This window comes from Cimex lectularius, unplaced genomic scaffold (assembly GCF_000648675.2).
Source record: "Cimex lectularius strain Harlan isolate CLEC.00 unplaced genomic scaffold, Clec_2.1 scaffold173, whole genome shotgun sequence".
NCBI classification, from domain to species: Eukaryota; Metazoa; Arthropoda; class Insecta; order Hemiptera; family Cimicidae; genus Cimex; species Cimex lectularius.
This window is the reverse complement of record NW_019392800.1, coordinates 1043018-1069233: the sequence shown is the minus strand read 5'-3', so window position 1 is coordinate 1069233 and position 26216 is coordinate 1043018. Positions and strand designations below refer to the sequence as shown.

Here is a 26216-nt window from a genome sequence, read left to right as displayed (position 1 = left end):
TTAACTACCAAGGAAGATGTGCCAAGAATGGACATTGATTGAATGGCAAGCTCAAGAAGACAATTCTACAAAGGGAAATAAATATTTCATAATTTTCCTCGATATTAGACATCTCCTTAACACGAAATTTAACCACTACATGTCCGAGTTCGTGATTGAGCATGGCGACCAAAACTTCACTACATCAATCTCTAACCATCACTCCTATGTCAATGTGGCCAGGAAGAGAGAGCAAACCACTTTTTCTTATATGGACTACACAAAGAAACCATTATGATGGCTAAAAAGAAAGGAAACCACTTAAATGACAAAAACAATTGAGGCAAACTAGGAACAAAAAAAAAATAGCCTCTTATTCCTTACGAGGCCGACCTTTTCGCGATTCCCTTCCAGATTCAAAGTTGACTACCTATCCAAATTGAGGCAATGATGCCGATCGTTAGGCACAAGTCGAAGTTTTCAAGTACTCTCGAAAAGCCCAACTCTGCCAAGGAACGTTCTTGCATACGGACCCCCCACTCATACATGCTCAGTTTAACTGTCAGCTGATAACCTTGAGCCCGGTTTTTAACCCAGTGTACGCATTTTTATGAGTCTTGGTTTTACTACCAAATCAGTACATTTGGGTGATGCCATGCAAAGTGCACATACCGTAGTGTCTAAGGTGCAATAGTATTTTAGTGAGAAGATCGAGGTTGTAGGGAAAGTGGCATTCGCGTACGAATTCTGTCTACTCCGCCGATATTGTCATTGGTTGTGATGATCCTTTCTACCCATTCATTTGGACGCCATTACTTTGATGGAAAAATATAGAACAAACAATTACAACGAAGAATCATTATCCACAAATGAAAGTTTTCATAATATATTTTGTTTTAATTTTATAAGCAAAGCTCAGAAACAAGTTGGTTTTTTCTTGCAATAAAAGGGTTTTTTTTTTTTTTTTTTGAGGGGTTGGGAGGAAATAGAATTTGAAGGCAGGCCAGGGGCCTTGGGTTTAGGGCTACGGTTGACCGGACCACATATATCTCGACGTAAACGTGAGCCCGAATCTTGGTTCCACCCATAAATACTCCTTTGAGACATGCATTGTTCACTCCCCCCCCCCCCCATATACTACACAGTGAACGGCGCCCTATAACGACCCCGTTTGAACAACAAATCTTCAACTTAATTACGTCGAGCAAACTTCACACAAGAATAAAAAAATATTTTACTGCACAAGAAATAAAAAATGCACACTGAATTTAATGAAAATAAAGCACCCGGTGAAGATGTATTTACAAAAATAATTGGGAGAATCTCACAGAAATTTCCTCTCACACTTACAGAAATGTACGCCTGCCTCAAACGAGGACGTTTCCCCAAGATTTGGAAAACATCGATTCTGGTTCTAATAGTTAAACCTGAAAAAGCATCTAAAAAAGACGCTCCTCTAATATCGCCCAATTAATTTGCTGCCAATTGGAGGTAAAATTTCGGAAAATCTACTCATTAACAGAATAATGTGCCACCTTCATTACAGCAGGAGTGACTGACCAGCTGACTGCTGGATTTACGCCGCAAAAATGTACCGCTGGCGAGTCGTCATTGGCAGCTTTTATTAACAGGATCGAAGAGTATGCTGACTTTATGTTTTCCATACTTAGCAGCAGCAAAAAATAGTACAGTTGGAAGTCTGATGCCACAATAGACCAAAAAGGTATCTGGAAGCTCAGGAAACTACTCGGCCAGATTGGTTCACGTATTGTCGGAGAAAAAAGAAAGACCCATGAGTTTATGAAATTCCTTCACAGGAGGGGGGGGGCTAAGCGTCACGTTGGATATGGTATCGCGTCCAAAGATTCTGGCTTTACAGTACAGTTTTCCAAATTATTATCAACTTGAATTTCATGCTCGTCGGATCTAGATCACGCTCATTTTGTGCGTTTTGCACCCTGCAGTAAACCAGCCAGAAAACCGCCATCAAATCCAACTACTGGCAGAAAATAGGTGAAAATAATCGAAAATGGGCATAAGAGTTTCTAAGGTCCGATCGAATTTATTAGCCGTATAAGATATATTGTTTGATACAAGCTTCATAAAAATGTAATAAAACGATTACTTTGCATTAAATAGTTGGCTGGGAGAGTGGATCTCCTTGTCTCTCGCTCTCCGCGCAGCTGAAACCTTGAGCCTACTTTGTCCTTTATTATCCCAGGCCTAGGGCCAACGAGGAAAAGCTTTTTGAGAATATTTCTACCGAATTCCCTCGTCCTCAAACGCGCTCCGTCCATCTTTTGACGTCCACGCAATTGAACCTTTTACATAAAATGTATAAACATTGGTGATATATTTCTTACAACATAAGACAAGAAGAAAATGATTTTAGTTAGATCGTTTTTGATCATTCGTTCGTTTCCAAACCTCGAGGTCATTGGCAGCTTATTAACAGTATCGAAGAGTATGATGACTTTATGTTTTCCATACTTAGCAGCAGCAAAAAATAGTACAGTTGGAAGCGTATTTTAGAGTTGTGCCTGGCGGTAACAAGAAGTTCGCTCTATACTGGAGGGCTAGATACAGGAACGGAGAGTTTGATGACTTTATGTTTTCCATATTTAGCAACATCAAAAATTAGTTTGGCTTCTTTTTTGTGGGGGGGGGGGGTCACAGGCGCACCAGTGGGTATGGAGCCCACGACATAAGCGTCAAGATTCTAATAGCGTTCTAATCGTAGGTCGACTGGACCAAAAGTGTTTATCTTATTATTTTTTTAGGCTTTATGTTTTCCATATTTTGCAACAGCAAAATAATAGGTTAGGATTTTTTTTTATATGGGGGGGGGGTGTCGGAAATCCCAGGGGCACCCTTATATGTGATGAAGATGAACCCTGAACCATGGCATGGACATTCAACACCTAACTGCTCAAACCACTTCCTGCATTAGATCTCTTTTTTTCTATCAACAGTCAGCGTTTGCACCCGTCGGTTATTGGGTTCTTCGGTTCGTTTACTGCTTATCATTTCACATTTTGTTTCCACATAAAATATGACATTCCAAGATTCGATCAGGTAGCCTCATCCAATATGAATTCTACGATGTAAGAAATATAATATAGAAATTACGGAGTGGGGAATAAATCTGTTGTTTTGATTGTTTTCCAAATCTGTTATCTCATGAGTCGAAATTTATCTCGGAGCTTGAATGAAGCAAAAGGCTTCCGACAATCGATCGTGTGTGTCCACCCAGATGGTTACCAACGTAGATTTTGAAAGGAAGCGTAAATAAATAGTATGAAAAAGGGGACCAGGCCCCGTGCCCTCTGCACAACGTTTCCCCCGTATAAGAGATTAGAAATTGGTGAATTTACACAGGAACTACAAGTTACAGCCGATAATACATGTAAGACTGTAAATATGGTGGGGTCGGGGCTCGGTATTGAAAAATTGTTAGACCCGAACCAAAGTTCCTGTGAGATAAATAATGCTGGCAATAATGCGCCCACTTCTATAAATAAAATCTGCCGGAACCGAACCCTATCCAAAATACAGGGAAGGAGAAGATGCATCAAATCAGTTCAAATGTGATGCTGGCAGGATCCTATTTGTAAAAGTTTAACTTTTTTTATATATATAATCCGACGTCATTTTAAAAACTGTAGATTTAAGTAAGTTTAAATACTTTACATAAATTTTATACGACGAAATCCTTCTAAAGTTTATTTCTGTGTCAGGGATCACAAAAGTTGCGGCCGGGGCGCCCTCAAAGGGCCGGGGCGCCCTCAAAGCTCGTGAGAGAGGTAAAATTATTCATATATGACTTGTATCCCTGTCACAAAGGCGAAGTTTTTAGGTTATTCATCACGCGAATACGAAGGAGAAATTCATAAAACATATTTATGAACAATAACCACTGTATCGGTGGCTATCGATCTTCCATGTCTGCCCTGAAACTTAATAATTGTGTTTAATGGTTTTCCGATTCTATCAGCTATAACGTAACAACTTAACCAAGCCGTGAAGTGCGAATCAAAAAAAGTTTCAAGCACGGCGACGCTGCGTTTAAATGAAATATAAGTTCTCTTCTCGAGTTTTATCTGTAAATATGTTCCAATGAGTTGTTTTAAGTGGGGGCCCTTAATTTCTCGGATATGACCTATATTACAAATAAAAAGATTCTTCAAAACCCATTTCCTCCTGAATTTAGTATCGCTCGAAAATCAACTTGCACTTTTTTATCCATGGGCATAAGCAATTTTTGAAATTTGACGGTAATATAACGTGTCGAGCGGACAGTCAATCCTCTTAAGTTAAAACCCCGATCAAGCGCCCCCGCAGTTAAGCACATAGTGCTTATAATCACACATAAATCCCGGCTACCCGCGATTCTATTTTATGACTACTAAGTGCGATAATACGACCGTAATGGGAGCATTTATTTTATTTACCACATGTTTTCTTCTCTCAAGGTTTCGTTTCATGGCGAGTCAAGAGTAATAATCCGAAGCTACCGGTCGCATTTGTTTTATTATTAACCGAGTCCTTCCTAAACTGTCATTATATCATTAACTATCATTTAAGAGTGATAATGAAAAAATACGGCAAGAAAATATGTTTTATTGAGTTCGTTCAATGACTAAGTATTCCCTAATGCCTTTCAATGAAAGACGTTTTGTTTTTGGTTTATCATTCAAATAAAGAAGAAAAGGTAATAAAAGGAGTAGTGGAAATAGATATCACTAGATTTTCCTTCAGAAATCTCGAGCATTATCTCTCGTTTGCAAGAATAGGTCAAGAAATAGTTCAAAAACCAACAACAACATTCCTTAAAAACCACATCGTTTTCCAATCACTTACAACTTGTACCTACTTCTCAACGAACACTGTCAAATCTCAAAATATCGAAATTCTGCATCATACCGTTCCATTACTAGGCAAAATCCTTGCAAAACTTGAACTGATAAACTTATATTTTTTTATCCCACCATTCAACAGTGCCGGTGGTAGAGGTTGCATCACCGCCCGCCCCATAAAACCAGTCGGGTGTTTCCTAAACGTGAGAAAACCCGTGGATTTTATTTATCCACTTACTACCGCATCGTAATATCCTAACTGTCCCATAGGTATTTAAATTGCAACAACAAACGAAGAGGGGAGGGGCGCATTTACCCATTACGAGGTGTTGTGGAAGGCTGCATCCTTGATCCCATCAATTATTCATTACACCGCAGACATTCTTATCAATACAGTTCATAATGACGTTCTTATTCTCGCTGTGCTGGCCTGTCGCATGTGTTTCGGCAATTCGCCATCTTCAATGTTGGGTCATGTATACGACAGTAGAAACAGACCAAGCAATGACCTTGAGAAATCTTCAGGGCATTTCTTTTATTTGTGATGAAAGGTACAAGAAAGGATCAGAGACATCCTTCCATTCGTGATTACCTCATTATACACTCATTGCATAAAAGTACGAATCGGAACAGCCTTCTCCTTACTCCAACACTGAAGGTGATCCGCAAGGCTGTATACATTCTTATCAATCACAGTCCTTGTCATATATGGAGAGGAGACCGCAATCATCTGAGCAAGCCCAGACCCGGTGATCTTCAGAATTCTCCATAAACATCTCTCATGTTTGGAGGAATGATTAAAGAATGAAAATCGACAGAACGAAATCGCCACATCACCTTAAATCTACAACTCTGTTCCTGAAAACCGAAAAACACCTGGAACATAACCATAACTCATCCTCAAAAGCGCCAGAGTCATTCCAACCATGGGGGTTTGAACAGTGACACAGGTTGGTAGCCATCATCTTATCCTTCCTTGAGCAGTAGATATGTGGTTATGGCATCGAAGTTTGTTTTGAAAACCTGCACTTCAATAACCTCCAGAAGTATATGTGGATGGATCAGACTCAAAGAAACCAAATCTCAACAAACAAGCTTCAATCTTTTATTTATCACGTTTCCTGCAATCTACTACAACTGTCTACCATAACTCATTCTCAAAAGCGCCAGAGTCATTCCAACCATGGGGGTTTGAACAGTGTCACAGGTTGGTAGGCATCATCTTATCCTTCCTTGAGCAGTAGATATGTGGTTATGGCATCGAAGTTTGTTTTGAAAACCTGCACTTCAAAAACCTCCAGAAGCATATGTGGATGGATCAGACTCAAAGAAACCAAATCTCAACAAACAAGCTTCACTCTGTTATTTATCACGTTTCCTGCAATCTACTACAACTGTCTACCACTCACAGCAGAAAATGCTGCCTGATACTTGTGACAATTTCACTATCGTGAGAGAGCACAAATAATCGGCCTTATGTCTGGTTATATGAATTGGGTAAGAAACCCCTGTTTTGAATTGGGCCACAGGAAAATCGAGATTCAACCGAGGGAAATCCGCAGGCATGTTATAAAGCTGTAAGTCGGGAGGAATAACAGAAACGGGAACGAGGTTTCTATAAAACAAACTTGTCCCACTGAACACATCCCGCAAAACAACACACTTGTTTCTGTTTTAACACGATTAACATACTGTCTTTCCGGACCGGCTGAAATTCGGAAAGTAAATCGATTACGTTTAAAGAAATAGCTCGCGGTTTCATTTCTATACCACGGCCTCGATTCTGTTAAAATCTGCATGAATAACACACGGCCATCGTGCATGCGAGGCACGTCTCTTAGCACTTTTCCACGACATGGAGGAAATTTAAACGTGAACAAAAAACCCACTACTTTTTGTAATATTAGACTTTAGTTAGGTAAAATGGGTAAAATATAGATATCGATAGACAGTATAAATCGTTGTTTTGTGTTCTAACCAAGAAGTAGGTTTACTTTCTTTTTTAATTGTTTATTGATCTGATAAAATATTTTTGTCATGCAAGTAGAGTACCAGCGTAGTCTTAAGCAACTGACTGAAAGACTTTTGAATGACTTTTGATCAAAATTAGTAAAGTCCTTCATCTACCTACAAAAAAGGCACACAAGACCTCTCAATACAGAAAAGGCGTTGGACGTCTGCCATCACGATGTCCTAGTGTAATCCCCCTTATTCGCGTAGATCCTACCTTAGTGAAATAACATTTTGTAACATCGATAGAGAATGTGAGAGGACAGCTAAGACAAATTTTACTGAATTCGATGATACCTAAATCACTTACTACTGAATACCTTTGATTACAGGCATGTTTACAAAGCAGATCAATCTAACTGCCCAATATCTCTTGAATGGTTCATGACACGACCATTCCAACACAAAATAATCCAGACTATCATAGGAAATCTCCTTCACAAGGACCTAATATTTTCTATGGTCGTTTAGGTCAAAATAAATTCATTACACCTCAGAACCGCCGTACAGACCAACTTAACTTAACTAATAATTATAACCAGGCCTGCAATGAAAATGAAAGTGCCTAAAAAGCCATTCTTTTCTACACGCTTTTCTAATTACATGCGTAAACCTATTAATGATATATTTTACTCGCATTACTCGGTCCACATTAATTGCAATACAGTATTCTGCAGTAGTTTTACCCCGTAAGGAGGAAGATTCTTGGCCAAGCTTCGCTAGTTACGGACTATAGGTTTTAAATTATTTAACCTAGATATAAAGTTATATAATGAATGAAGTTTAATACGTATAATTAAGCATATTCTGGCCATGAAGCCACTGTAAGTTAACAGCTAGAGGAAAAGCGTTTCCTTCCCCATTAGTATGGATTATTTATGAGTGGATGAACCGTTGCCGGAAACGGCACAACGGCCGAAACCTCAGAGAAAAGCCTACGACACAAATGAGACGATTTATATTTATTAATATAATAATATGCAAATGTTGGCATGCGTAAACACAAAATAGGCCCCGTTTTGAATTAATTCCGAGAAGCTCCCCTTCAGCGAGCCAATAGGACTGCTATTGGGGATGATAACCACGCTTAATAAGCATACGAATAGCCGGATGGCCGGCGACGTCGGCGTTCTCGACCCCCCCCCCCAGCAAAAGCCGACATGCAAATTTAAAGATAAAGCACAGCTCTTTCTCTGAAGACTTGTAGATGTTTCTATTGTCCAGACCTCACCTGACGCGCTTTGTTCAGGGAGTTATTTCAGGGTTATCTTCCACGAACATGAATTTAAAGGACTCCATTTAAAAGGATGCGCCAGTTTACTTTTACCCTGAACAATTTATCAAAATATGGACGATAACTAAGTTGGTTTAGAGAGTTTGACGTAAAATTCATTCTGTACCTAAGAACATACTCTTTCGGCAACCTCGAAGAAATCGTGGCAATCCTCTCAACTATCGACCAAATGTTGAAAAGCGAAAAACATAAGTTCATTACCTTGATTTGACCAAAATGGCTAAAAACAATGGAAAAAAGTGCTATATAAATTGTGTGAATCATACACCATGATATGAAATCAACCAAAATGAATAAACGTTTCCTCTGTACATCTAATAGGGGGGGGGGCAGCAATCTATGGCAATATTTAAATGTAAAATGAGGGCGAAAATATGTAATTATGTCCTCAGGTCCTGCAAGGAAGAAAGGTGACGCGATTCACTAAAACTTTGGTGGGACAAAAAGTCAAAAAAATCCTCTCTAAAGAATTGGGCTTTTCGTAAAACAACGAAGTGTATTATAAAAAGAATTAAATTTCGTAGTAAAATGGTGTTGTTTACAGTAATAACGAAATATTTAAATAATATTTTATTATAAAACAATGAAGAAAGAGCTTAAGCTAACAGTAAAAGCTCTGCCAACATAAATTGACGTAAAATAAAACTGTGCCAAAATACAATTTAATTGTACATTAAATTAAATTCCCTCAACTGGAGAGTATACACATTCTCTGAAGGTTGTGCTTTGCTCGAGCAAGAGGGGTGATTAAGATTAGGTGTAATCACCCAACTCGACAATCGCACGATCTACAACACCATCTCATCGAAGTGAACACAAATACAAATCTCTAGACTGAATAATCTAGAATTTATACAATAGAAAATTTGGTGCCAACATACCACCCACCACATTTTGATCAAAATTTACTCTTTCGTTACTGTTTTGACATATTGCCTAGAGCTAGGGATGGCTCCAATTTACCCAGCCCTGGAGTGATGTCCAATCTTCTCAGCGATGTAACAGTTTTGGTTTGAGCATGTAGAACAAAGCTCTCAGGATGATAGTCTTGACGATGACAGACAAGGTCCACAGGTACATGAATTCGCTTGAGATGGAATTTAAGGACTGCACACAATAGTCCGCTAACTCCAGAAAGTGTAGTAAAGCTTAATTTTGTTCACTGGACAGTGGCTGACCCAGCAATGTACTTCCAGTTTGACGCAAATCCGACGGTATGAAGGAACATACTGAGAAGTATAGGCCACTTATTCCAGAATGTTTTAAAAAGCTTAATAATTATCGTCCTTGTGATGCCATTCTCATTGCAGTCTCATGTCAGTTTGATGCAAATCAATTTTGATGAAAGCACGAAGAGATACAGAAGATAACTGGAAAGACCGCTTAAGAACAGAAGGTGTAAAAAAAACTCAATTCTCGTCCTTGTGATGCAATTGTCAACGCAGTATGCTTCTGGACACCCTGGTTGTTTCAATAATCCTTATGCCAGTTTGATCGAAGTCCGACCAGATGCAGAACATACTGGGATGTACAGGCGGCGAATGAAGTCCAAAAGGTGTCCACTTTCAATTTGTGATGCCATTCTTATCGCAGTATGCAGCAACTTGTTCCAGCAATTTCTATACTGTCGATTTGATGGAAGTCACTTTTGATGGAAGTCCGACGAAGTGGTGCAGAACATACTGGAAAGTAAAGTCCACTTAAAACCAGAAGTTGTAAAAAAAAAAAAAATCATTCTTTTCTTTGTCATGCCATCCTTCTCGCAGATTGCTTCTGGATATCCTGGTTGTTCAAGCAATCTCTATACTGTCAGTTTGATGGAAGTCGGATGAGATGCAGAACTTAGTACACGATACTTAAGTCCAGAAGATGTCACACGTGATGTCTTCCTCCTTTTCTATCTCCACTCTGCTTAGTCCAACTATCTCCTGTACTTTCAGTTTAACGAAGTCTATTTTATCCAGTACGAAGACGGGGCAGCAAATAAAAGAGTAAAAATTTTGATCAGAAAAGTTTTGAAGAAAGGCGGAAGGCTATTAACCAAGTGTGCCGGCACCAAACGATAAAATATTCCATGTTACAAATTAAGACCGAATGACAACCACTTCTTGAAATGGTGATGTTCACAATATTGAACTCTTAAACCTGAGTGACTTATACTCTTCTTGGAAAAGAAACGATGAAGCATATTCATAACATGAATTTGTCAACTTAACTTATGCTAATTTCCTACAATTTAAAAACAAAAAGTCTATTGTTCAAAAATCAACAGAAATTATCTAAATCCTATTTAGTTTTGCAATTAATCCAGTGAGGTAACAGGTAAAATCGAGTTTTTAGGTTTTATTATGTTAAAAAATCTTAAAATATCTTCGTTTATTGATAAATACTAATAAAACTAATAATTAAAATCTACTTTATTTTGTATTTTTTTCCCATCCACCTCCCCGCCTTTGTAAAGAGAGACCTCATATCGGCGGACCACGGCCACTAAACTAATTTCTATTATAAAAAAAGGAAAATGTAATTGTATTTAAAGACTTCCTTTAAGCCTTCGCCTGAAAGAGAAGGCCCAGGGAAGAAAGGAAAATATTTTTCTTATAATGAATAACTACAGAACCTATTCTCAAAGGTCTCCCCTTTGCTGTTTACTCCTTTTGAACATTTTTACATAATTATATTATCATTGCTACATAACTAATATAGGTAAAAGGAGTAACCAGCCCGAAATTAAAATTAAAGTATGAAAAAATCTCAAAAATAATATCTTAAAGATATGAAAGGTAATCTCTTTGACCAGTTTGTAATAAAGTGTAATTACATACTACGTTGGAACATAAGTAATATTAGGAATTAAAACTTCTAATAAATAGAACATTTTTCAAGATGTAAAAAAGTATATCTCTTGAAAAAGACAATGTCGGATACTACTTACAACACCATCTCACCGAGTGAAATAAATGGTTAAAAAATGAAATTCATTAACAGAGGTTTTTCATATGAACATTTGGTACTAACATATCGCCCACCTAGTAAACATGATATCTCACCAAAAAAATTGTATGGGGCAAACCGCCGACTGCAAACTATCAGTGTGGGGAAAATATTAGGCAAAAGTTCGAGGAAATAAGAAAAAAGTAATAAACCAACTCGAAAATATCTGGAAGTGACTGGGAACAATCAAATAGAACTCATGGTGTCCAACCATCTTCGGCAGTATATAAACAAACTGACTCTTCGAAACGAAAGACCGACATGTAATATCATACTACATTTGGACGATATTGGACTGAGAGGTTCAACCCAAAATTCCAATCCAATAAGAAAAAATATCCGATGCATCATTCTGCATATCCTACCACACAATCCAATCGCTTTCTTAGAAGGAAATTCCTTAATCGAAACACGGCACTATGCCGGATAACCAATCATCCAAGCGACGTCATAACCTATGAAGCTGGGTAATAACCTACAGTAGAAGGGTCCCACTGTGATTTATTTGTCCCCTGGAATGATTATAGTACAGCAAATGCAGACGCAGAACGAGATTGTATTGTCATGGAACATGATTTGCAAAAGCGGATTACATTCCTATATTCATCAAATGTAGCTAAAACAATCGTTTGTTGAAAAACATCACTATTTTAAATTTGACTGGATTAAATTTTACAAATCATAACTAACCGAGATTCATTCAGGTATGACCTTTCTTCAGAAATCTAATTTTAAAATAATTAAACAGAGGGGGCAAACTAGTTTTTCTTTTATAATAAAATTTAATCCCTGCGGGCTCAAAAGGGGTTACACAAGCTTGAAAAACCGAAAATGCTCACTTTGGCCTACCCGGTTACACCCCGGCCGAGAAAAAGGAAGTTAAATCGGATTTAAACTGTGGGTATTAAATTCAGCAAGTTCTTCCTTTTTTTATTTTTTTTTTCTTGGGGGGGGGGACCAAGGAGAAATGTAAATTCGGGTTACTATCTTAAAAAATATGGGTATTATACATTGTAAACGCAAACTGTACCCCCAGAGGATTTAAAACTATTGGTACCAAGCATAATAATGGTTTGACAATTAATAAACGCTGGGCACAATCATTAAATTGAATGCACACCGTCGGACGCCAACAATCTTCCTCCTCCATGTGTATTCACTGTCTGAAAGTGAGAAAAACGACGTAAAAACGATAAGCACCTTGGGCTGATCTTGAAAATAAAAAAGGGTCAGGGACAACAACAAGAACCAACAACGCAAGAAGAAGCCAAATGAAACATGTAATGGTTGTAAAATATTGTTGGTAGGAATTGACAGCGAAGATGTGAAAAAAAATGAAGGAAAAGGTAATTCATAGGGATTTAATATCCATTCGAGTACTGTCTACCCCAGTCTGAGTACTATTAATACTAATATTTTTTGTGTATTGGTGTCGTGGTATGGTTGTACAAATTTGGGTTTTTATACTCATAAACCCTTTATTCTCCGTCAGAGAGCAGGTGGTTCTTTAAGCTTTCTAAAATCCCTATGCACGGGTCTTTAAAGACTTGCTTATTGTTGAGGCAACTAAAATGAGAGGGGCGTGTATAATTGACAGAACCAATTTCGTGTTACATCTTTGAAGTTTTGTCGAGACTGTCTACATTAAAGGACAATGAACTTTGTTGCTGAAGCTTTTTTGCTTCTTTTTTTTTAATGAAAACCTCTCAACATTTTGCAATTTCCACCCTATAGGTAACCATACTTCAACAGATTTAATTGCACAAAAATTTGTATAGTAGTCATGGTGCAAAATTTTTAAAAAGCTTAGCCAAATTAATGTGAGTTTCGTGAATAGCAAATAATGTATTATTAAACAAGAACGGCTAATCCGAAATAAGATTAAAACAAACAATATAAGGCTTCCTTCAAATATTCAATATTAAACGATCGGCCGTTCCCTTTCTATTTGTCTAAGTAAAATATTTACTTGTGATTTGATTTTAACAACGAGAGAAAAGTCTTAAAAGCCACAAAAGACAAGGCCCTGTGAAAACCTATCGAGAGAATAATTTACTTTTATGAGAAAGCTGAATATTTGGAATTTTAGTAAATTTTTTAGATTGAAGAAAGAACAGAAAGGACCAAGAACTAAATGCATCTATTGTACCCCCTTTAAGTGTGAGTGTGTGGGTGGGTTTGTTTTGTGGACTCCTGTGAAACCCCCAAACCACTAACTAGATCTACTGTAGATAGTCTCTACACCATATCAACAGCTTGGGAGATGCCATTAATGTCTAGTTCTTCTTCGTGTCTGGGATAAAAAGCCACACATGACGGAAATTGTGTACCTATTCCATATATTATCGAACAATTTTTGAGTATTGTTCGGTTTTATAGTTTCTCACTTCGCCCTAATTCATGCTATTAAAATATTTGCTTTGATGAAAAATCGTATGTGCTATTAAAAAAAAAATTATTAATTTTTTGTCAGGCCCTGTTACAATAAAAACCATGTTTCATGTCGTATTTTTCGTCAGGGTATAAACTGTACTGCGTGTTTTAGACTCGCTTTAATTTTTTTCTGGTAGGTTTGTTATGAATTTGCTTAAAAGTAAAGCTTTAACTGAATTAAGTATAATTTCCGAAAATAACATTATAAAAACAGACGCAAACGGACTCTTAGAGAAGTAAATAAATGGAGTACAGTTACTTTATTATTTATTATTATTATTTACTGCTAAAGAAAAACATGGAACATCTGAAGAAGTGGATATAAGTAGATAAGTGAAATAGATTTACTGTTTTAATTAGTTTGGAAAACCCTTCCCCAATAAGTTTTCCGCCATCTTCACCGTTACATTCCAAACAAGAAGATGTAGAAAGTTTTGGAGTTGTTACTCCGGTCGACCGCTCCGGAGCAGTCGGAGAAACCGACTTTGTCTCCTTCGCAAATCTTTTAAGGATATAAAAACTCAATAAACGTCTCTTAAAACTTCCCGCCAAACCTTTCCGCTCTAGGGGATGAATTCCTTTTGACGATACTTTTTTTAAATTTAATAGGTGAGGCATTTTATCTCGACTGGAGGGATTGAAATGTCAATTTGGCAAACTTAAACACGTACAATTTTGTGATTATAATGTTTGGAACTCAAATTCAAAATATTTAACCATTTTCTTCCATTGTGCATATTTGATGTAAATTATAAAATTGGTTACTTTTTTTAATTGATACTTTGATTCAATCGTCTAAGGAAAACTGTTTGTGCTATTTTATATCCTGGAAAGTGATATTTGGAAAGAACAGTAGACGAGGGATCGTGTGCCAATTTTGGACATACTATTTGGGCAAAACTGTTGAACTGGATAGTCAGTGAACATAACCAAGTCAACATTGAAGTGTTTGCTATTTCCGATATCCCTTCGTGTTAAGTGTTTTTAAGGTAGGCAACATTTCAAGTATTTTTCCCTCAATGAACATACATGTAGACGATACGGATCACAGGAGATTAATGCCAAGTAGAATATTGCAATCAATAAAAAAAAATTCCTCCGATAAACTGGAGCCACGCTTTTTACTGGAATTTTTTATTCCAATTTTCCATTTTTATTCCAATTTTTACTGGATCGCTTCTGGAGGATTGATTTAGCATACAAATACAAGATTGTTTAAACAATTGGCTGTCGATAAGCCAAAAATTTATTTGGTTATGTTTTTCGGTCATTTTCAACCTTGATTGTTTGATAATTAATTATTTACTAATTATTTACAGTAGTACATTTATAAGAACAAAATAACGTTCGCTTTAATTTACGTGCTACAAAATTTATAACCAGTACGGAGGTTGAAAAAGTAAACAAAGGAGTGAGTATTACTAAAACGCCAGAAGTACACGTTTTAACTAATTATGAAGGAACTTAATCCGAACTAAGACAGAAAAAAATGGGTACTTATTCAATACGGAAGTGCCTTTCTTCAAAAACGGCACCCACATAGAGAGGTCGTAGCATAAAGGACGAGTTCGTGTTTCCTGATGGTTTGTTTTATTTTCTTGTCCCCCTGCTCGGAAGCACAACTAATATGGTAAAAAAAAAAAAATTGGACTTTTGAACTTTTAACCTGAGAGCAAAACGTAACAGGGCTTCTCATGCCTTGAGAGCAACTGGATTATTAGAAATGACCCACATATCAATAACTTGGAAGACATTCAAAATTATGGACGAAACATGGAATATGGATGGGAGGCAGACCGAAGATTAGATACCAAGAAATGGTCCTGGACGAAGCTGAATAGAAACAGTTGGGATCAGCTGCGTAGGCGTTTGGCTACACAGAAGTGGCACAACAAAAAATAAGAGATTTACACAAATGTAATAATAGTCATCGATAGACAATAAAAATGGGCTGGCCATATTTTACGGACGAAACATGTGACCTTGGCTGAGAAAGGGCTTTTTCCGGACATCGTAGAATCTACGACGTTGAGTGTAGCTCTAAGGCTGGTTAACAAAATCATACACGAAAACGTCTTAAATACTTATAATAATTGACAAAGTGATTAATAAAGCAATTATTCCAGTACGGCTCACAAGGCAAACACTTCTGCCTCATTCACCAGCTGTGCGGGTTTAGCCTACTTTACAAATTAGAACCATCATCCGTTTATTTGATAAGATTATTTTGTTCCATCCAAGATTAATATTATTTTTATTTTCCCATGTTCTAGTTTCCCTTATATCGGAGAAACACAGGGGATGGAGATTAGACAACACCTCATGTAGGATCGTCGTTTAAAAAAATTCGGAAGTTGAAGCTTGCTGCCTGTGCAGTTATTAAGGATCATAAAACTGCTATCTGGCCTTTTAATAAGCGCGAGATAAAGGATCGTAATAAATCAGTGGAGTCGCTTGGACTGAAGGGGTGTCTAAACTTATTTTCGACCTGAAATAGCGAATTCGAGACGGAGGCGAGTAAAGGCACTCAATATGCATAATTAACCTCCGTTTTCAAGTTAGTTCAAGAAGCCCAATGTAGATTCCTTTTGAAGTATTCGGATTTAACCTTTCAACTGCCAACTTTGCCCGACAACTCCTCTTCTTCTTCGCCCCTTTGCAAATTATGAGTTCTTGTAAATACCCGGCCGAACTTTAATGCCAATTCATCGGCCATTGCGACATGAGAGGAAAATGAGGGGGTTGTAACATAAAAATGCCTAATAGAATGTAGCATATTCTGTTTTTACTGACTTCCACACTTTACTGACTTCCGTTGGTTAATAAAAATATGTAAGACAGAGAAAATAATATTTAAAACAAATAATAGTAAAAAAATCAAATCCACCCTAGTATCCATAAAAAGTGGATTCTTCTTGTGTCATTATTACACACAGCATATTGGGTTTTATGAAAAGATTATTAAATTTAAGAAACAGGTATTAAGTCAATAAGCTTTTCATCTGACTCATTTGAGGCGCAGTCGTTGCAACGTTTAATTTCTGTTCAACATCTCGATTGTGTATATTTAATTTCTTAAGAAATGAGGTGTTTTTTTTTTTTTAGGAAGGTAGATCATTTAATAGAATTCCCTTTTCAACACAATGAAAAATTATTTAATGGAAAAAGGGGATTTGCTCTTTTTTTCTTCTTTATTTTTTGTAATTTACGAATGAGATTTCGTCAGAGCTGTTTGAATATAGATTTTCACTAATTGGGCATATTTTAATTTAAAGTTAATACTGAATTGGTAGTTTTGGTTTTAATTTTGGCCTACTAATATCAAGAGATATAATATAAAAAACTGGCTAATTTTACTTTATTTAGGGGGAATGAAGAATGTTTTTTTTTTAGCCATAGAGGATGAAAAGGAGTAAGCACGAGATTTATTTGTTTCTCAAATAATACTGTGAAAACGTACTTTTCCCTTGAACGAAATGAAACATTTAAATCCGGAAAAATGTTTTAACTTTGCAGGTACAAACTTCTTATCGCATGGTATATTAATGTGTCGAACGAAAAAACCACTACGATTAGAGGATGAAAGTTTCACAAGATTTGAAAGAATGAGGGGGTAGCCTCTTAAATACCCCCATTCATAAAAATTCAATTCGCAACATAGAATGAATTTTTTCTGGAAGTCCATTTATTTTGTTTTCACCCTTTATAATTATTCGTGGCTTAAAATCACCTAATAGGTAAGATATTTCTTGTTTATTAATTTTACCTTGGCTAGTGTGCGACTAATTTACGTACGCCTTTAAGAATTTTAACAGCATTTTTTTGGCCTTTTTTTAACGTTTCTAGAATTCAAACTTGAATCACTGATTTGAGAGTCGATTCAATGAAGTCCTAGTTTTATTTCGAAACATCCCAAAGGCTGGCTCCTATTGTGATTCACATTTCACTCCCATGGAGTTGAACAAGTTCCACAATAGATGCACCCACCGTACGCTTTAAGTCCGTGACAATATAAAATTCTGCTATGAGCTTTTTATTCCGGCGAGTCTTACCGAAACCAGATCTGTCACATTTCGACAAAATCTGACCTGTGTTACAATTTATCATCAAATTCAATCTTACAGTTCAAATCGATGATCACCAACAAATTGGTAAAGAAACCATATTAACAATTTGTAAGAAATTCTATGGGCGACAGAAGAACTCGAACCAATGACCGCTGAGGCCTACGCTGTAACTTTCGTTTTTATTTTGATTTGATTTGATTTGTGCGTGCGTGTGCGTGCGTGTGCGTGTGCGTGTGCGTGTGTGCGTGTGTGTGTGTGTGTGCGTGTGTGTGCGTGTGTGTGTGTGTGTGTGTGTGTGTGTGTGTGTGTGTGTGTGTGTGTGGTGTGTGTTTTCAAAATATGTATGCTCTACCTTTAAAAATCGCGTAAAGCAAGCAATTTCTCTTTTGCGGACTGTATCCATGAGACTCATCTCTATGTACATTCGAGATCGACTGACACCCTGAAGAGTTCGACAAGAGTATTGAATATTCATTCCCACATGCAACCATACTGTTTGTGAATCAATTCACCCAAGTAACATTGACCACAAGACGTTCATCATGAAACAATCAGAACACTGTACACAATGACTGAATTCAGTGAAAACACGGAACAGGAACAAAGCACAATTTACATTACTGAATATAGCCTGCTCGCATCCCATAAGGAATCAAGGCGTGCAACTAATTAGTTCATTAAGGGACACTAGTCATTTTTTATCATTTGAAGCATTTCGATACCTCGGAATTCCATGAGACTAATATCATTTTTACAAAAAGGGTTACATTTAAAAAACGAAAGCAGTCGCCACCCTTTAACAACTCAACATGTAAAAGATGTATCTAATCGAGACAGTTCAATTTCACATAAAAATAAGCATTTTTATGAAGATTTTAATTATGTTTAAAGCAAACAATCCTTTCCCTTTCAAACTTCTTCAATTTTTTTGTTGATTTATTAAGATGGATATGGTCAACCTAACCTGCCAAGACGGGGCATAACCAGCGAACCTGCCGGACTCAATAAGCCCTAATTCCCGATCATCTTATTTCCGAACTACTCCGAATATTTTTCTTGACTTTTCCATCTTTATAAAACCACTTATTTTATTTCTTCATTTATTATTAAGATGGATATTGGTATCAATCAATCCTGTCATAACGGAGCATAAACAGCGTACCAAAAATCGAGCTCGATTTCTTCCATTTCTTCTTTTCCATGTGAGGGCAAACAGCGAAACCTGCCGGGCTCAATACAACCCGAACTTCAGATCATCTTGTGTCCGAACTACCTGGAAGGTTTTGGTTAAACAACCATGAAACGGACATTACGGAACCTGAACTAAACCTGACGACCGTTACCACACTCTATCCAATTTCTTCTTATGTGCTACTGCAGAAAAAGTCATCGATCCAATAGCCCGAGGGCTAACAAGGGTTAATAATCAATACCTGAAGTATTATTATGTCACTCTATCTGAAATAGAAATAAGGAGAAAAATCATCGATATAATCCTAGCTGTTACAATCACAGCTATTACGTCCCTCACTCCGCAGACATCAATGTTACTATATCTTTACAATAGAGATTACATCGCTCACAGTAATGCAGAAATGGTCAGATTTCGGCCTACAAGTCGAAAATGTGCACAGTTTTTATAGAAAACTATCGCCCAGTAAAGTCGATTGTTTAAGGTTGTCGAACCGTTTGGGGGCGGTATCGCAGGAGGGATGAGTCGGATGGGCGTCAGAAGGATATACGTACGTGGATTCATCACATAAATCAACAAGAGTCGCTACAGACGTTTTATCCGCTAAAGTCGGCCAACAAAGGATTTCCCTGTGGCAATATTTGGTTTCACTCGTCAAACGCTTGGGTTGTTCAAGGAAAACCACAGAAGCTTTACTTTATGCTAATTTATGTTTTATACGTATCAACATCTAGATTTTTCCTTGTGGCGTGATTACCGTGGAATTTATTTTATAAGGTATAAACGAAGTAAAATTCTAAACGAAGTAAAGAATTGTACCTCCTGTCATTCTCCGTCCATTCTCGTCATCTTTCACTTGCTAATATTTTTTTACTGTACTTGATTTGTAAGGTTGGCATAATGTACAAAAGGTTTCGCGATTTTTTTTAAATACTTAAGTTTTCCTACTGTAAACCAGGGCCCAGAGGGCCAAATGAAAATGGCAGGGTTAAGACAATTATGTAATCGCTTCAAGTTTTAAAAGGTGATGCTTTATCTTGACAGATTTGCTGTGATTAATATTTGATTTGTACTGGAAACGGTTCGAAAAGGTTCTACAATATCGAACATTTATTTATGCCGAAATGTTGAGGACTGGAACTTAACCAACTCTGAAAAATTTCGAAACGTTTTGATTTCCCCCACGGTGTTGAAGAGAAGATCGGGACCGAAGGCAAATTAGAGGAAATCCGGTCCGGAAGACCAAATAAAATGTTAAATCTGGGAAAATTACTTAATAGCTAAAAGGGAGGCTAAAGATACATACATAATATCAAAGGCTTTTATATAATCCTCACGTCTTTAACTGGGAATTAATGTTGATAAATGTGCTACAACTCCCACCACCGCCCCCACTTTCTTCTGTATCTTTTGTATCTCTCTTTGTACATCTCTCTGCTCCTCCGCCCACACTTTCTTTCATTCTTCTGTAGTTCTCTCCCTCCCACTCGCCAACCCTTCATTTTTCTGTATCTCTTTATTTCTCTAGTTCACCCTCCTCCGCACACATTTATGCTTTTTCTCTTTATAACCTTCCTCACCATTTCATCAAGCTGACTTCCCACTCCGATCCAAGATTCTGTCCAGAGGATTAAACAAAAGTGCATGCCTAAGAAATAACCAAAGGGATTGCTGATTGTAAATATTCTTCGCGTTTTAAAACCGGGAATATTGACAAATTTCCTGACTAACAAACTAACCAACAGCATTAACACACAAAAAAAAAAGAATAGGTAACTGGTTGGATGAAGCATCACGTGATCAATTTTCGACCAAGATTAGTAAATTATCCATGAGTTTCGTACGAAAGTGGCTAATTCTTACATTTTAGTTTAATCGCATGAATCACGACTCAGGCAAAAAAAAATTCTTTCACCCCCTTTTTGCTCTTTTCACAGGTGGCTCGGGGTGAGATCCCTGTGGCGGCTCCCGATGGCGACCCCTGCTGGAACAGTATATTGTGTAAGTTTGATTTATGTGCTCACGACTGTATAAAATGATTTACATATTTTTCAGCCTTTTTTTCGCCTCTCACGAGTTAGAAAAAAATTCCAACGAGTTTGAATTGTGACCCCGTTTTTACGAAGTGTTAACTCTTCTATTATTCATGTGTCAATTCACTACAATCCAGTCCCTCTCGCAGGTCATATCTCCCGTTAAGCCGTAGCCGAACTTTAAAACTTATTTATCCATTCCAGGAATCAATCACTCAGTATTAAAGTAAGATGATACCTCCATTACATCTTAGTTGTGGTGTAGAGACAGAAAAGTTAACATAGCTTATTTAAATTAAGACCAGTAAGAAAGTATAGACTTCGAGTCCCGACTAACTATAAGGTATATCAAGATGAGATTCAGAGTGCGATAATGATGTGTAACAAACAGTACCGTGCCATGTCTTAAAAATAAAACTGCACAAAACAATCTGAAAAATCTTCTTAAGTTTCAAAGTTTCAGCAACCACCCTGATCGTAACAGAATAGCTGCAAGGCGACCCTATCAGTCGGCTGACAATGTGACACTCCATATACTGCGACATGTTGAAGCGCTTAGTATTGGAAACTTAATCCAGAATATAAAACAATTCCACGTATATTCGTTTGTTGGTTGATTGACGAAAGCGGTTAAAAGAAAATATCATAATAGGCAAACAAACCATTTCCAAGGTTACTCGACCTGGGGGGAGATTTGATAGGTGTCTCTGAGTTAGTTGAACACAGGCCAAGGTTGTTCGAGGCCGGCTTAAAGGCCTTAGTTGACAATTTATGTAATGTATATATAATATATACACTAACTAAACTAAGCACGGGAACTTATGCGAAGTGTCGATCAACTATTCAAAGTGCACATATAACTTACTTCATATCCTTTAAAGTGTATGGAAAACATTTTTTCTTGTACAAGTTTCTTCTATAAATTATTTATTAATTTATTGTAACGTATATATATATATATTCAGTACATTATTCATTATTGAAACGTGAGGTAAACATTGCAAGATAATTTTTCCTTTTAAATAAATTATACGCGAGGAAAGGGCGGACTAAATCTTTTTCCCTCTGGTTCGTACTCACGACTGGACCTCCCTCGGATTAGTTTAATTCATAAGCAGGCTATTAATGGATGTGCGAAACGGAAGTTTAAAGCCTCTCTAAGGGTTTATTTTCCGAATTCGGGGAGGAAGATAACTAACTCTCGACGAGAGGATTATGCTGCGGATGGACAAATTCCTAAGTTCCGTTTACAGTACACAAGGGAGGAAGCGAAAATGATGGACGTCCATATTTAATTCCAAAATAGGCCCAGTCAATAACTACGCTTTAAATGTGTAACAATAGATAAATCTTTGATGATTTTAAATCGCTAGTATAAAATGATAAGATCAACCAGATTAAAGGGAATCCTTTTGAAAGGATCTGACACAAATTCCCAAAAATGTTGTGCATTATTTTTAAAAAGATAGTTCCTATTCACAGTAAGCTTCTTACTGGACTAGGAACTATTTTTTTTTTTTAAAGATTGAACGTGAACACACTCACTCCACCATTTATCTTTTCTATCTTTTTGTGCATTGGTCAAGTATTCGTGAATAAAATCGAACTGTTCCGTGCCATAAATTTATCTGTTTAATTTGGAAATTTTCGACCCCATTTGCTCATCATCAGTAAGCCCCATTAACATTAGCCAAAATGATAAGACTTTTACCCCTTACCCTGCCTTGGGGGAAAGAATGTTTGCCCTTTTTTATAGAGGTACATCTTAGGGAAACGAGGCATTGAGGGCTTCCTGACAGGTAGATGAGCGCTGATAGTCCAAAATAAAACAGAACAAATTAACAACAGGGAACACTTTTTGGTTTCCTTCTAAAACCGAAAGACCAATATGGTTTATTTTCTGACGGAACAGAATTATCCTTCACAATGTCATACATCCGGGGGGGGGGAGAAAGAGAATAACCTATTAATTGGATTTTGGGGGAGGGGGTCGGCCCAATTTTTACACATTTTGCTTAGGCCTTTTTGCTCTTTGAATGGAAAAAGGGATCACCGTGATTAAACCTTTGTGTGCTTTACTGCAGAGCGATGCCAAACAATGCGGCGATGGAGAAATCAAACGGAATTTTAAACCACATGAATATACAGTTTTTTGTGTCAATATTTGACTAGTCTTGCTTGCCATGATCAAGCGTGAATGATTTCATTCCTTTAGTCGTCATTCTATTCAGTTTGCTGTATTTAACAAAAAAATAGAACTACTTTGTACGGAATGAGGTTGGAAAATATGGATCATCTGTGGAATTTGAACGCTGGATTTAATAAGAGTACTTCTGACTTTAAATTTATGTATAAATATGTATATAAGGTGTATGTATCAATTGTGTTTCTAACGGAGTTAGCAATTAGCCTGTGTATACACCGAGGTCTGACCTGACTATTGATCGTTTCCTGCAAATTGGCCCGGAGGATCTTTAAGTTAGTCCCTACTAGGTGGTTTCAATCGACTATCCTATGCAAATATACATCAATTCTTAACAAAATGGAGGAATATTTCCTTAAAGTTCATAGGTGCACAAGTTAAAATGAATTAATTAAGGTATAATATTCAATGTCTAATGTAAAACCTTAACACAATTGTGAAAAGAAATTCTTGGTTGGAGGCTGTTGCGTGAAAGCATGTTCACTTTGTTCAATACGGACGCCATAAGGTGTAACTATGTGACGATGTAAAAAGAAATCCTAATCAATAATAAACACGATTTCACCGACGGTACTCCAAACCTAAAGGCATATCGATAATAAATTCAAGTGGGATAGAAGATATGCGCTGAATCTGTAGACGTCACAGATGTTACCATCGGTATTTATTTATCTATCGATCGATCAACCACTCGTTGCGCTGAAGAGATGTGGCTCAAGAAACCGGGCTGTTGTGTTATTCATGAGGTCTGTTTTGAATAAATCCATTTTTATTGATTATTTACATCGAAAGAGGTGGAGAAAAAACAATTATTGACAATCATATCCGTGAGGTTTTGATATTTAAGAAGATTTATCGGGTAATAAACAAATCTTTTAAATTACAACAGTATAGATTGGACAGCTCTAAACTAAATACGAAGGTTACAAGTCGAATTTTACTTTCAAAAACATTACCATCGTTTCAGCCAGTACTTAAATTTGGCAATATCGTAAATGAGAAGGACAAAAATTCTTAGTTTTCGAAGTATTTTTGTGATCGGTGAATATGTATAACGAGCTGTCAGGGATGTAAGCAGGGTGAGGCAAGCCTTTCTTCATTCACTCACTCTGCCTCTCTTTTCTCCCCCAATATTTTCCATGTTATCTGTATCTGATTCTCTCTTGCCCTCATTCTACCCACATTTTTCTCTGTATCTTCCTTCTACCCACATTTTTCTCTGTATCTCTGTCTTTCTCCCTCCTCCTCGCCACTTTTTTTCCTCTTTTTAGTAACATTTAATATTAGTGTCTCTCGCTCATCCCCTCTTCCACAGTTTTTTTCTGCATCACTCTCTCTCTCCCTCAATCCCACTCCATCTTCACACACCCTCTCACTAATTCCTCCCCGTTTTTTTTTTCATTACTCTATAAGCGCTGTTAAAATATACTCACTAGTGTCGCGGGATATCATATCACTTCAAGAATTGAATTTAAAAAAAAAATGATAAGAACGTGATTATTGCTGAGGGCTGATTATTTTTCAGTCGATAAACTTTACAATATGTTCATTAGATATTTATTAGATATTTTTTAACTGGAAAACTCTTCTAAGACGTGTTGTGCTTTGTATGTTTCTGCTATCGGAGGACAAAAGCCTCCTGCTATCACGACAATCTGTGGAAGGTGTGGGGACCTACTATAATCCGAAACTTGACAAAACAAGCCACTCGTGACATAGTTTTATCACAATGTAATTGTTAATAATATTGTTCTAAAAAAGCGTAAATGTGTCATAATGAAAATACAAAAATTAAAAATAGTACTTCCAGTTAAAATTAAACAGGTTAAATTCAAGGTGTGAACTCGATTGAATAATAAAAAGGTTTGAGCTTTGGGGGGATGGGAACGGTCTGCAGAAATAGACCTGGCACGTCGATAATTTATAAGGAATCTTTAAAGATTTTCTAACTACGTTAGTTTAAATTCGAATTAAAAAAAAAAATCCTTTTAGAAGCATTAGAAGCAATATTAAATGTTATAATTAAAAGAAAAAGGTTGAATTTAGTAATGCCTGTACTTTGAGGATTTTTAAACTTAAAAGTCCAAATATTCCGTGTAAATGGCGCTGTCTTTGATTAAAGTTCTTTTTCTAAGGGGTTTCGGAATTGGATCTTAAATTTTAAATTCAATTAGATGAGACAATACGCTCTTGGAAGCCGTTGGAAAACTCCAACAAGTGAAATGTCGTGATAAAGGCAGCTCCGTATATCAAAATTAAATAAATTTTTTTACTGCATGATTTAATTTTCAAACGCAGGCCCTATTCAATAAATTCAGACGACAAACTCTGGCGATCAGATGGCAAAAAATTATTGCCTCTCGTGTAATAAAAACGAAAACACATTGCACTCCTGAATTTAAAATTTAGCGCTTAGACGAATTAAAAAACAGGGTTTAATCAACGAATTAGAATGATCCTTTCCTTCTTGCCTTAGGGTATTTTTTTAAATTTTAATGATCACCGTAGGATCAACCACAAGTAAATAAAGGCGTCGATAAGAGTTTTTAGTTTTTCTTTGAAGTTATACTTGGGTTTTTAAACAATGCCTTCCATCGGCTGAACAGGATAGGGACGACCAGTCTCCCCTTTGTGGTTAATCTTCACGCGTTGTCTTCTCGCACGTTTACAACCTTGTCATTGTCAACCGGCTTCCAAAGGCCATTATTTCCTTCCAACGCCCTTTCCGCCACCCATAAAATTACACTTTCCTGAGATTATAATTAAACAATTTCTTTAGACAGAAGACCTTTTTTCGTTTGAAAATTTACAAAAACAACCATTATCAACTGAGGAAAACGCCTGCATAATACTAGGACGCATTAAATCTGCCCTCTCACAATTGAAAGTGCCACTTCTATTGTACTATAGTCTGTGTTATTTTCAAATTAACCGAATCGATTGTAAAATAACAATTTATGGGAATTTCCAGGAATTATATTATTACCTACATTATCCTATTAGTTTTACTTTTGTCCTAACTCTTTACAATCGATGAATAAAACTAAACAAAAATGTGTGTATATATATATATATATTTTTTTTTNCGTTAATTGATAACATGGATGCCACTTGGGGAAACCTCCCTCGGGGAAATTGGTGGTTAAGGGTGATGG

The 26216-nt window shown here is 36.8% G+C and overlaps 1 protein-coding gene across 1 annotated transcript in view; it reads left to right on the top strand.

Moving 5' to 3' along the window:
• The first annotated feature begins 3757 nt into the window (after positions 1-3757).
• Positions 3758-26216, top strand: part of LOC106666601 — a 79128-nt gene continuing 56669 nt past the window's right edge. Inside the window, exons 1-2 of the mRNA XM_024228047.1 lie at positions 3758-3782; positions 20763-20826. The gene's annotated coding sequence lies outside the window, so the exon portion shown is untranslated. The remainder of the gene's footprint in view (positions 3783-20762; positions 20827-26216) is intronic.